General features: G+C 39.0%; 1 protein-coding gene across 3 annotated transcripts in view; it reads right to left on the bottom strand.

Annotated features, from left to right (window-relative positions):
- LOC139749840 (uncharacterized) overlaps window positions 1-13,414 on the bottom strand; it is a 30,800-nt gene extending 17,386 nt beyond the window's left edge. Inside the window, exons 1-2 of one of the 3 annotated variants that reach the window (XM_071664155.1) lie at window positions 13,279-13,414; window positions 7,127-7,238 (exon numbers count right to left, since the gene is read on the bottom strand). The gene's annotated coding sequence lies outside the window, so the exon portion shown is untranslated. Of the gene's footprint in view, window positions 1-7,126; window positions 7,239-12,908; window positions 13,164-13,278 lie in introns of those variants that run through there. The other 2 variants (XM_071664164.1, XM_071664172.1) reach the window with 2 other exon arrangements.
- Window positions 13,415-14,979: the final 1,565 nt, after the last annotated feature.

Here is a 14,979-nt window from a genome sequence, read left to right as displayed (position 1 = left end):
TTCCAAAACAATCTTTTTTTTTTATATTATTATACTTTGTCGCTGTCTCCCGCCTTAGCGAGGTAGCGCAAGGAAACAGACGAAAGAATGGCCCAACCCACCCACATACACATGTATATACATACATGCCCACACATGCACATATACATAGCTACACATTTCAATGTATACGTAAATATACATACACAGACATATACATATATACACATGTAAATATTCATACTTGCTGCCTTCATCCATTCCCATCACCACCCCGCCATACATGAAATGACACCCCCCCCTCCCCCGTGTGCACACGAGGTAGTGCCACGAAAAGACAACAAAGGGCACATTCATTCACACTCAGTCTCTAGTTGCCATGTATAACGCACCAAAACCACAGCTCCCTTTCCACATCCAGGCCCCACAAAACTTTCCATGGTTTACCCCAGATGCTTCACATGCCCTGATTCAGACCACTGACAGCACATCGACCCCAGTATACCACATCGTTCCAATTCACTCTATTCCTTGCACACCTTTCACTCTCCTATATGTTCAGGCCCCAATCCCTCAAAATCTTTTTCACTCCATCCTTCCACCTCCAATTTGGTCTACCATTTCTCCTCATTCCCTCCACCTCTGGCACATATATCCTCTTTGTCAATCTTTCCTCACTTATTCTCTCCATGTGACCAAACCATTTCAGTACACCCTCTTCTGTTCTCCCAACCACACTCTTTTTATTACCACACATATCTCTTACTCTGTCCTTACTTACTCGGTCAAACCAAATCACACCACATATTGTTCTCAAACATCTCATTTCCAAGATATCCACCCTCCTCCATACAACCCTATCTATAGCCCACGCCTCACAACCATATAACATTGTTGGAACCACTATTCCTTCAAAAATACCCATTTTTGCTTTCTGAGATAATGTTCTCGACTTCCACACATTCTTCAATGCTCCCAAAACCTTTGCCCCCTCCCCCACCCTGTGACTCACTTCCCCTTCCATGGTTCCATCCCCTGCTAAATCCACTCCCAGATATCTAAAACACTTCACTTCCTCCAGTCTTTCTCCATTCAAACTTACCTCCCAATTAGCTTGTCCCTCAACCCTACTGAAACTAATAACCTTGCTCTTATTCACATTTACTCTCAGCTTTCTTCTTTCATACACTTTGCCAAACTCAGTCACCAGCTTCTGCAGTTTCTCACCCAAATCAGCTGCCAGAGCTGTATCATCAGTGAACAACAACTGACTCACTTCACAAGCCCTCTCATCGACAACAGACCGCACACTTGTCCCTCTCTGCAAAACCCTTGCATTCACCTCCCTAACAACCCCATCCATAAACAAATTAAACAACCACACACCCCTGCTACAATCCGACATTCACTGGGAACCAATCACTTTCTTCCTACTCGTACAGATGCCTTACATCCTCAATAAAAACTTTTCACTGCTTATAGCAACTTACCTCCCACACTACATCCTTTCATTCTCCCTAAAGTTTAATAATACTCTCTCACCCTAACTCTCATTTGCCCTCTTTTCTCTTTTCTCTTGAACTCCTGCTGCTTTCTTTTATACACCTCCCAGTTATTTGCACTCCTTCCGTGCAAGTATCATCCAAATGCCTCTCTTTTCTCTTTCACTAACAACTTTACGTCTTCATCCCACTATTCACTACCCTTTCTAACCTGCCCACCTCCTACCTTCTCATGCCACATGCATCTTTTGTGCAGGCCATTACTGCTTTCCAAAATACATCCCATTCCTAACCCACTCCCCTCCTGTCATTTGCTCTCACCTGCCATTCTACACTTAATCTCTCCTGGTACTTCCTCACACTAGTCTCCTTTCCAAGCTCCCTTACTCTCACCACTCTCTTCCCAACATTCTCTCTTCTTTTTTCAAAACCTCCACAAATCTTCGCCTTCACCTCCACAAGATAGTGATCAGACATCTCTCCAGCTGCCCCTCTCAGCACATTAACATCCAAAAGTCTCTCCTTTATACGCCTATCAATCAACACAATCCTATAATGCCTTTTGACCATCTCTCCAACTCGCATACGTATACTTATCTTATTTACCTATTTATTTATTATACTTTGTTGGTCTCCCGCATTAGCAAGGTAGCACAAGGAAGCAGACGAAAGAATGACCCAACCCACCAACATACACGTCATTTATCTATTTATTCATTTTGCTTTGTCACTGTCTCCCGAATCAGCGAGGCAGCGCAAGGAAACAGATGAAAGAATGGCCCAACCCACCCATATACACATGTATGTACATACACATCCACACACGCACATATACATACCTATACATCTCAATGTATACATAAATATACACACACAGACATATACATATACACACATGTACATAATTCATACTGTCTACCTTTATTTATTCCCATCGCCAACCTGCCACACATGAAATAACAACCCCCTCCCCCCTCATGTGCGCAAGGCAGCACTAGGAAAAGACAACAAAGGCCACATTCATTCACACTCAGTCTCTAGCCGTCATGTAATAATGCACCGAAACCACATCTCCCTTTCCACATCCAGGCCCCACAGAACTTTCCATGGTTTACCCCAGATGCTTCACATGCCCTGGTTCAATCCATTGACAGCATGTCGACCCCGGTATACCACATTGTTCCAATTCACTCTATTCCTTGCACGCCTTTCACCCTCCTGCATGTTCAGGCCCCGATCTCTCAAAATCTTTTTCACTCCATCTTTCCACCTCCAATTTGGTCTCCCACTTCTCCTCGTTCCCTCCACCTCTGACACATATATCCACTTGGTCAATCTTTCCTCACTCATTCTCTCCATGTGACCAAACCATTTCAAAACACCCTCTTCTGCTCTCTCAACCACACTCTTTTTATTACCACACATCTCTCTTACCCTATTATTACTTACTCGATCAAACCACCTTACACAACATATTGTCCTCAAATATCTCATTTCCAGCACATCCACCCTCCACCACACAACTCTATACATAATGGCCCACACCTCGCAACCATATAACATTGTTGGAACCACAATTCCTTCAAACATACCCATTTTTGCTTCCCAAGATAATGTTCTCGACTTCCACACATTCTTCAACGCTCCCAGAACTTTCGCCCCCTCTCCCACCCTATGATTCACTTCTGCTTCCATGGTTCCATCCGCTGCCAAATCCACTCCCAGATATCTAAAACACTTCACTTCCTTCAGTTTTTCTCCTTTCAAACTTACCTCCCAGTTGACTTGTCCCTCAACCCTATTGTACCTAATACATATGACACATATATCCACTTGGTCAATCTTTCCTCACTCATTCTCTCCATGTGCCCAAACCATTTCAACACTCTCTTCTGCTCTCTCAACCACACTCTTTTTATTACCACACATCTCTCTTACCCTTTCATATCTTACTTGATCAAACCACCTCACACCACATGTTGCCCTCAAACAATTCATTTCCAACACATCCACCCTCCTCCGCACAACCCTATATATATATCCCATGCCTCACAACCATATAACATTGTTGGAACCACTATTCCTTCAAACACACCCTTTTTTGCTCTCTGAGATAATGTTCTCGCCTTCCCCACATTCTTCAACACTCCCAGGACCATCGCTCCTTCCCCCACCCTGTGACTCACTTCTGCTTCCATGGTTCCATCCGCTGCTAAGTTCACTCCCAGGTATCTAAAACACTTCTCTTCCTCCAGTTTTTCTCCATTCAAAATTATCTCCTAGTTATCTTGTCCCTCATCCCTACTGAACCTAATAACCTTGCTCTTATTCATATTTACTCTCAGCTTTCTTCTTTCACACACTTTACCAAACTCAGTCACCAGCTTCTGCAGTCTCATATGAATCAGCCACCAGTGCTGTATCATCAGCGAACAACAACTAACTCACTTCCCAAGCTCTTTCATCCACAACAGACTACATACTTGCCTCTCTTTCCAAAACTCTTGCATTCACTTCCCTAACAACCCCATCCATAAACAAATTAAACAACCATGGAGACATTACACACCCCTGTCGCAAACCTACATTCACTGAGAACCAATCACTTTCCTCTCTTCCTACACATACACATGCCTTACATCCTTGATAAAAACTTTCCACTGCTTCCAACAACTTGCCTCCCACACCATATATTCTTAATACCTTCCACAAAGCATCTCTATCAACTCAATCATATGCCTTCTCCTGATCCATAAATGCTACATACAAATCCATTTGCTTTTCTAAGTATTTCTCACATACATTCTTCAAAGCAAACTCCTGATCCACACATCCTCTACCACTTCTGAAACCACACTGCTCTTCCCCAATCCGATGCTCTGTATAAACCTTCACCCTCTCAATCAATACCCTCCCATATAATTTCCCAAGAATACTCAACAAACTTATACCTCTGTAATTTGAGCACTCACTTTTATCCCCTTTGCCTTTGTACAATAGCACTATGCAAGCATTCCTCCAATCCTCAGGCACCTCACCATGAGTCATACATGCATTAAATAACCTTACCAACCAGTCAACAATACAGTCACCCCCATTTTTAAAGAATTCCACTGCAATACCATCCAAACCCACTGCCTTGCTGGCTTTCATCTAACGCAAAGCTTTTACTACCTCTTCTCTGTTTACCAAATCATTTTCCCTAACCCTCTCACTTTGCACACCACCATGACCAAAACACCTTATATCTGCCACTCTATCATCAAACACATTCAACAAACCTTCAAAATACTCACTCCATCTTCTCACATCACCACTACTTGTTATCACCTCCCCATTAGCCCCCTTCACTGAAGTTCCCATTTGTTCCCTTGTCTTACGCACTTTATTCACCTCCTTCCAAAACATCTTTTTATTCTCCCTAAAATTTAATGATACTCTCTCACCCCAACTCTCATTTGCCCTCTTTTTCACCTCTTGCACCTTTCTCTTGACCTCCTGCCTCTTTCTTTTATACATCTCCCAGTCATTTGCAGTATGTACCCTCAGAAAAATGTCAAAATTCACAGGCAACAGTTAAGGGATTTTTTCAGCCCAAATGTGTTTTTGTTCTAAAATTGAAATATGACATAATAAAATGCCTCTATACTTGAAATATCTATCATATTTTGTCAGAAAATATCTCACTTCACTTCCCCAAGCTGACATACACACAACAAATACAAACCGAAAAGTCACAGAAACTTCTAAAAGACAATTAATTACTTATTTACAGGCCTTAATGTCCATCAACATATATTTCAACCCCAAATTTTAATTTAGAATGAAAAATAGTCTTTATAATAAGGTTCTCAAGTAAGTATATTACTCCCAAAAATACCAAAAATTGCACGAAATATTTCAGAGAATTGTTTGAAAAATTGTTTAAAAAATTTAAATATGACAATAAAACACTTCTGTACTTGAAATTATCACATAAAATATCTCATAATGCGTACCTAAGGCAACACATACCCAATAAATACCAACCAAATAATCAGAGAATCTTCTAAAATAGTACCAACTAATTACTTATTTACAAGACTTACTGTTCCCCAATATAAATTTCAACCCCATATTGGAATAGGGGATAGGGGAGAAAGAATACTTCCCACTTATTCCCTGCGTGTCGTAAAAGGCGACTAAAAGGGAAGGGAGCAGGGGGCTGGAAATCCTCCCCTCTCATTTTTTTTTTAATTTTCCAAAAGAAGGAACAGAGAAGGGGGCCAGGTGAGGATATTCCCTTAAAGGCCCAGTCCTCTGTTCTTAACGCTACCTCGCTAATGCGGGAAATGGCAAATAGTGTGAAAAAAAAAATTGGAATCAGCATGAAAAAGTCCTTATACTGATATTTTCAAGCAAATCTATTACATATAAAAATATCAAAACTTGCAGGTAATTAGCTCAGAAAATTTATTTGGCCAAAAATCTTTTTGTTTTAAAATGGAAATATGATATAATGAAATGCTTCTACACTTATAAAATCACAGAAAATATCTCTTTATGCTTCCCCTAGCCAATAGATAAACAATAAATACAGAGCAAATAATAACAAAATCTTTTAAAATAGTATCAATCAATTATTTATTTACAGGCCTTAATGTCCTCCAACTTAAACTTTAACCCCATGTTCGAATTCAGCATAAAAAAGTTCTTTCATTAAGGTTTTCAAGTAAATCTATTACCCTCAAACTGAAAACCAAAAATTGCAGGTAAACCCTAGATTTAACAGACCCCAATATAACAGATTTCGGATTTTACAGACAAATAAAAATACAGTACATCAATTAATAAATAATCTTAAAAATAAAAATATTAGAAAATAAAATGCCACACCATGTGTATTTCACACAGCACTTGTATTTGGTAGCGAATAATAAAAGAATCTTATAAAAGAGTAACCACTAATTACTTATTTACAGGCATTAATATCCCCCAACACATATTTCAACCCCAGATTCAAATTCAGCATGAAAAATAGTCAAACAAGGTTTTCAAGCAAATCTACTACCCTTACAAAATTATCAAAAATAGGGTAATAGTACAGAGAATATTTTAGCCGCTTCAACCTTTTTCTTTTAAAACTGAAATATGACAATGAAATGCTGCCATATTTGAAATGATCATGGAAAATACCTCATTGCACTTCCCTAAGCTGACAGATACACCATAAATAAAAGCGAATTATCACAGAATCTTCTAAAAGACTAACAATCAATTACTTATTTACAGGCCTTAGTGTCCCTCAACTTCTTTTTCAATCCCTAGACTCAAATTCAGCATACACATAGTTGGGGACTACTGTACCATCAAACATACCCATCGTTTCTCTTACATAAAGTGATTTTCTTTCTATATATATTCCTCATTGCTCCACAACCCAACCTACGGTTCACTTCAGCTTCCAAAGTTTCATCTACAGCCATGTCCTCTCTCAGGTGTCTAAAACACTTCACTACGCATTCTCTAGGTTCTCTCCAAGCAAACTCACACCCAAAACAACCATGGAAGATGAGGTTAATTAATCAGAAAGTGAGGAAAACACTTATACAGATTAAAAGAACCTAGAAAAGCCTCATCTAATTTTCTGAGTAGTAAAGACTTACCTTATTTTTGATGTTATTTGAAAATTATATGATCTTTATGGTTCTCAGTTTCAATCTAGTTGCTGGGAGGTTTGTTCAATGTGTCAGTTTGCCTCAGGTAGATCACTTCAGTCTAAAAAAGAAAGTATGGTTAATTATTCTAAAGTAACTGAAATAATTCTAGAAAACAACAGAGCCTATGAAATCCTCATCTATCTTCCCCTACAAACTAACAGTTATCCATCTTTTTCAAAAATATAAATTTGTTGTGGCCACTTTTCAATGGAGATGCTGGAGGGGTAATTCATTAAATTCAAGTGCATTCAAGTCCAATGCAGTGCATACTCTTACCAAAGGTGGAAAAACGATTATGAAAATGTTGCTCTTATCTTCTGACTATGACCATAAAAAATAATGTAAATCTCAAGGTGCTGGTGGACATTGTGAGGTTTTCATAGATTCAGTAAACTTCTAGAAATGATAGTTATTTTTCCTTTAATAAATCTACCATGAATTTCATGGCCCTTCCTAGCTCTAACAATATCATTCTGCCCTTCAAATTTCTCATAAATCAAGTGCTCTGTAAAGTAATTTTCCAACAAACTGAATAATAGGTAGTGCAAATAAACTAAATTTTCTAATAAGTCAACAGTGACAAAAGCTATGAAGATAAAAAGAAAATGAAAAAATTACCATAAATATATGTGAAACACTTGCAGAAGTCAACAGAACCTATGAAACCTCACCTAACATATCTTAACCAAAATTTACTTTTTTCAATGTTATTTGAAAAATAAAACTTCTGAAACATTTTCTTTTTATCTATTTTATTTATTTTGCTTTGTCGCTGCCTCCCACGTTAGCGAGGTAGCGCAAGGAAACAGACGAAAGAATGGCCCAACCCACCCACATACACATGTATATACATACACGTCCACACACATAAATATACATACCTATACATCTCAACATATACATATATATACACACACAGACATATACATATATACACATGTACATAACTCGTATATACAGACTGCCATTATTCATTCCCATCACCACCCCGCCACACGAAATAACAACCCCCTCCCCCCTCATGTGTACGAGGTAGCCCTAGGAAGACAACAAAGGCCCCATTCGTTCACACTCAGTCTCTAGCTGTCATGTAATAATGCACCGAAACCACTGCTCCCTTTCCACATCCAGGCCCCACACAACTTTCCATGGTTTACCCCAGACGCTTCACATGCCTTTGATTCAATCCACTGACAGCACGTCAACCCCAGTATACCACATCGCTCCAATTCACTCTATTCCTTGCCCTCCTTTCACCCTCCTGCATGTTCAGGCCCCAATCACTCAAAATCTTTTTCGCTCCATCTTTCCACCTCCAATTAGGTCTCCCACTTCTCCTCGTTCCCTCCACCTCAGACACATATCCTCTTGGTCAATCTTTCCTCACTCATTCTCTCCATGTGACCAAACCATTTCAAAACACCGTCTTCTGCTCTCTCAACCACACTCTTTTTATCATCACACATCTCTCTTACCCTATTATTACTTACTCGATCAAACCACCTCATACCACGTTCTGAGACATATTTCCCAAAATTTGTTGATAGGTCTGTTTGACAAGTGTGTTTGCCATATTCACTGAAAATCACTGCCAACAGTGGGAGAAAGCAAATGCACACAAAGAACAAATCCTCCAGCAAATGGATATAAAAAAAACAACCACAGCATAGCACTCACATATACTTCATATAAATATCAACATTAAGAAAAATCTAACTGCCTGGGAAGTGAGGTGCAGTTTTCATATATCCAACTGATTTCTACATGTGTTTCACTAGCTGGTTTTGAATCATAACCCTTGTCACTGTTGACTTACCTACTACAATTCAAAAATGTTATCCCAATTACACTCTGCTTTATCTCAATCTCCAAAAGAAACCTTATCATTCTAAAGAAAAGATCATCCGAGATACTACAGTTAATATGATCATAGTACAAAAGTACACTTCTAGCCCAAGATCTTTATAGCCCTCCCAATAATCATGTTATTATCTATCATCATATATCATACAACTAGAACAAAGCAGTAATAAAAAATAAAAGTCTACATGCCAACAGAAATCCATTATCACCCTTTTAACCCGACACAAACATGAATCTAGTATGCACCTTCCAATAACCCCAAATAGCCAACCACTATCACTCAGCAAAACACCATCTATACTTAGTAACACATGAGACAAATATTACCTTCACTTCCCACATCGCAAATATCAACAAAAATGAAAACTAAATGCCCTCAGAACACGTACCAGCAACAGTTGTGGTCTGGAAAAAGACTCCTTTAGTATATCTTACAAATAATTCATCCTATTTACTCTAAACTATGCTCTACCTGCCAGGTCATCCAACCTGTCAAAAGCAAACATAATGGAACAGCAAGCTACACAAAAGAAGCATACACAACAATCACCAACTGCACAGCAGCTACAAACATTCAACATCTACATATGAGGTAAAATTACTTCCAACTGCAATAGAATCTTCTCACACTAACATATCATCCAACCACCAACCCACTAAGAAAATAAAAAGATTACCCTCGCTTCATACTTCAACATCCTATACTGTCCTCCCCAATCAGTCTTAAAATATTCCAATGAAAGTATTCTCCCCATGCATGTGTGAGCTTTGATTTCTTATCTGTGCTTTGGACATCACACATCTCTTCAGCTTTACAAACACCAATTCAAAATATCACACAACCTTCAAGTCCAAGACACAACACTTCCATTAAAAAGACACTGAAAACTTACTCCTCAATAGTTCTTCAATCATCCTACACAAACCAATTTCACTAATCACAATGGTGGGCAAGGTTCTGTTAAAGATCATTAGAAAGCAAGTGAGTAATTTCAAACAGAGGAGAAATTTCCTGAGTGAGAGACAGTCTGGTTTTAGGGAAAGGAGGTCTTGTGTTACTAACTTCTTAGACAAAAGGGAAAGGCTGGGTGGACTGCCTGCATCTGCACAGTCCGAGGGATTCTGACAATATTCTACAGAGGAGGCTGATTAAGAACATGTATCATTAAGCAGAAATAAGAAGAAAGCTCATACAATGGATGGAAGATATCTCAGTAGGAGGGAATAAAGAATGTGTTAGAGGAGCCTTTTCCAAATTGGTTAAGGTAAACAGTGGAGTGCCACAAGGTTCAGCTCTGGGACCATTTTTCTTCTTGATCTATATAAATGACTTGCCTGAAGGTAAGAAATCCTACCTGAATATGTTTGCAGGTGATTTGCGTGGAGGTAAAAAATCCTACTTGAATATGTTTGCCGATGATGCAAAGGTCATGTGAAATGTGAAAAGCAAGGAGGATTGCATTAGCTTACAAGAGAACCTAAACAGACTCCAAAGTTGATCTGAAATGTGGTTGATGAAATTCAACCAAAACAAATGTGAAGAAATGAGGATGAGAAAGCAAAAGATGGCTTAAATATGATTATCACATAGCAGGAATTAAGTTTCAGGATTCTTTGTAAGAGAAGGAGGTGGGAGTCAACATCATCTCTAACCAGTCACTTGAGTTCCAAATTAGGAGAAAAGTTAAAGGGACAAACTGTGTGCCAGTAAATATCAGAAAAGCTTTCAACATTATGACTAACTAGTCACCCGAGTCCCAAATTAGGAGAAAAGTTAAAGGGACAAACTGTCTGCCAGTAAATATCATAACAGCTTCAAGAATTTGGTTAAGGAAATAATCAGCAAGGTATTCATATCCTACATAAGGCCAAAACTAAAATAAGCTTCTTAGGTTTGATAACTGCACCTAAAGAAACACAGAGCTCTTAAAGAAGGCCCAGAGGAGGGCAACATAGATGGTATCAGAATTAAGAGAGATACGCTAAGGGGATAGCCTAAAGGCCATCTTACAGTCCCCTCCCCAAAGAGAATGAGAGAAGGCTGAGGGATGACTTGGTCACAACTTTTGCTTTTAAAAGAGATATACTACGAGGACAGTTCTTCAGGATATGTTGGGATACAGCAACCGGAGGACATACCATGAAATTAGGTAAGACTTTTAATAATAAGGATATAAAGAAATATCTTGAAGTGTTTTAGATATCTGGGAGTGGATCTGGCAGCGGATGGAACCATGGAAGCGGAAGTGGATCATAGGGTGGGGGAGGGGAGTGAAAATTCTGAGGGCCTTGAAGAATGTGTGGAAGTCGAGAACATTATCTCGGAAAGCAAAAATGGGTATGTTTGAAGGAATAGTGGTTCCAACAATGTTGTATGGTTGCGAGGCGTGGGCTATGGATAGAGTTGTACGCAGGAGGATGGATGTGCTGGAAATGAGATGTTTGAGGACAATGTGTGGTGTGAGGTGGTTTGATCGAGTGAGTAACGTAAGGGTAAGAGAGATGTGTGGAAATAAAAAGAGCGTGGTTGAAAGAGCAGAAGAGGGTGTTTTGAAGTGGTTTGGGCACATGGAGAGAATGAGTGAGGAAAGATTGACCAAGAGGATATATGTGTCGGAGGTGGAGGGAACGAGGAGAAGAGGGAGACCAAATTGGAGGTGGAAAGATGGAGTGAAAAAGATTTTGTGTGATCGGGGCCTGAACATGCAGGAGGGTGAAAGGAGGGCAAGGAATAGAGTGAATTGGAGCGATGTGGTATACCGGGGTTGACGTGCTGTCAGTGGATTGAATCAAGGCATGTGAAGCGTCTGGGGTAAACCATGGAAAGCTGTGTAGGTATGTATATTTGCGTGTGTGGACGTATGTATATACATGTGTATGGGGGGGGGGTTGGGCCATTTCTTTCGTCTGTTTCCTTGCGCTACCTCGCAAATGCGGGAGACAGCGACAAAGTATAAAAAAAAAAAAAAGAAATATCTATACAGTATAAGAGTGGCAGATGTATGGAATAACTTGACTGATGACAAGGTTAATGGAGACAGCATTCTTAAATTTAAGAGGATGATAATAAAGAATGTTAGAGATGGGGCCTCAAGAGAGTAGAACTCCCTCCCATACAGTGCAAATAGATAATCATAAATAAGTATATCAGTAACTACATACATACAACATAACCTCACTTGAGGACCAGTGGTACCACCCATGGACATGACCAGCTTCCTAAGATATGGAGCCCCACATCTGGGATCTTGATACAGAAAAGTAAATAAGCATGAATTGCAAAACTAAGTTAATGCTATTCCAAAATTTGATGTTTCGTGCTTATAGCATTTGAGAGATGGTTACATTCATAAATCATGGCATTATTTTGCAGAGAAAAACCAGTACATATGTCAGTATGTCAGTGCAGGTGGGTCAAACAGTTCTATGCAACTTGCTGTTGCCAAAGTTATCAGTCTTCTTGTTGAAAATTTTCGAACTAAGCTGCATTTGAGTTACTGAGGTAAGCCTGGGTCTGCTGCAAGAGTCGGAATTCTCTGGTTCAAGTGGGGATTAGGTAAAGTTAATGTTCTTTAATCACTTAAACCTAAAGCTTTCCCTGGACTTCAAGATGATGAAGGGTAAGAATTTTCCAACAACTACATACTCTCTAATTACAAAAAAATGGTCCAAACTTAAATGAAATGGATTAAGTGGAAAGTAAACAATACAAACCTAATACAATATGAGCTACGAACATTTACATACTGACAACATAACCGTTGCCTATAAATCAAACCCTAATAGTGTTACAGCATTCTACTAAGTGTCAAACATTTTTTCAAAACATTCTTGTCAATTATCTTAAATAAAAATAGCCACTCACCTAAAACATACGTTTACCGAAGTAACTGCACTTTACAAGGAAAACCTCAGGCTTAAAACCATTAAAATACGATATCTCCGCAATAAATTCAAAATTCTGGGAATATTCTCATCTCCGTCTTCAATTACAGATAAGATTTCAAGCTTGAAGTTAAGCAAAAGGTTGAGAATTATACACGGCTCACTCGGTAATGCTGGGGCTTGTGAGGATGAGCCCAGCTGTCCGGCTGTCATCACCGACCGCCCGCCACGCTCTTCCCCTCGACGTAATAAACACAATACACACTCCTCCAGGAATTGAGGCACCACAGCAGACGGCAGTAATTATAGGAAATCAGGTCCTCAGATTAAACAAAATCGTATCAACTTACCAAATGAGGTAAATTTCTAATTCAGGAAGTCCAATACAAATGCAGTATTTGTTTACACTCTGACCCGCACCTGGCGTTTGCAGGAGACTTCTCCTTGATCACTAAGAGAAACTACTGCATTCGATTTACAGTGGCTCTGAAAATATTTAACTATATATATATGAATATATCATGAAAATAAGAAAAAACTCATTAATAAAGTTTCTCTTTTCTTTGATTTTTTCTTATTTAATTATTCTTGAATGCTAAGTATGACGTCATTAAAGCTCTATTTTTAAATGAACAGTCGACTGTATACTTATTGAACAATATCTAGAATTGGTTGATACATGGAATTAAACAACATAAAATAAGGGGGACATATATATACCAATGAACTACGCTTAAGTGAAAATTCTATTTATATTTTTCTCAATTCTTTTGAACAAAGCTATCCTGGGGGCTGCACCGGACCGCCCAAACCTATATACATTTCTTATCACTTTTACGAAGGTCACCCGACAAAGTCTGTGTTGGTCTTGCCACCAATATGGTTTAAATCACGTGATTCGGGTTTGAGTAAATGATGTTTTGAATCATTATTAGATACAGTCGACACTTCCTTTTATTAGATAAAGTCGACACTTCCGTCTAAATCAAAACTGACAGTTTCGGCCGTCCTAATGGTTGTGACCTTAATATATAAAGTTGCTTTATGACAGTTAGGGAAGAGGGACGAGGGCCATGCCCTTCTCCCTTCCCCTAGAAATATATAGCTTCCTCTTGGTCCATCTAAAGGAAATATAAATGTACCGTAAATGTATGCAAAACTTTCATTGATTTACATCATGGAACAGTGAAACAAACCACGATAACGCACGTGTCCGTTTCACCACCTACCTAAAACACAATTCTCATTAACGAAATTTTCTCTATCTGTAAAAGCATATCAATTTGTTTCGTCCAACAAAACTCCCTGTATAAGTATTGCTATTGGTTGTTTTTACGTTATCAAATATCATGCATTTATTTTATTCAGATCTAACCACCAGTCTCGTAACAAACTGTTAAACATGAGCGGATTAAGCTATATAATAACTTGGATAATATTGGTGCTGTAATATAACATCCTAATGACTCAAAAAGGGATAAGTGCTCTAGAATATGACGTATTTTTACATTCCACTTTTGCTGGACGCTTTTCTTAATCATCTTGGCGAGTATAATTCGCTTTCCTCAGCTTTGACCTAATCCTACTTACACAATGGCGACCTTATGATTTGGGCCACACCATTTATTGTAACTTTATGAAACAACACACTATTCAGTGTGACCTTAAAGTTCTCCAGACAGTACGAAAGGACTTAAAATTACTGCCACACGAGCTGGTGTAAGCCTCTGACTGTGACCACGCTACTTAATGTGAGCCTCTTTGGCCACACTACCTCATGTAAGTCTATGACTGGCCGCACTATTTGACATATGCATATGACTAAAGCCTCACCACTTGATATAAATATCTGACTGTGGCCACACTACTTGATGTAAGCCCATACTGTGGCTACACTAGCTGTTAACCAACAACTGTGGCCACACTACTTGCTGTTAACCAACAACTGTGGCCACACTACTTGATGTAAGCCCATAACTGTGGACACAATACTTGATGTAAGCTATGACATTTGGCCACACTACTTGATGTAACCCTAAAACTGAGGCAAT

Source organism: Panulirus ornatus, chromosome 1, assembly GCF_036320965.1.
Source record: "Panulirus ornatus isolate Po-2019 chromosome 1, ASM3632096v1, whole genome shotgun sequence".
Classification (NCBI taxonomy): Eukaryota; Metazoa; Arthropoda; class Malacostraca; order Decapoda; family Palinuridae; genus Panulirus; species Panulirus ornatus.
The sequence above is the reverse complement of the archived record's forward strand: the minus strand, read 5'-3'. Positions and strand labels throughout refer to the sequence as shown.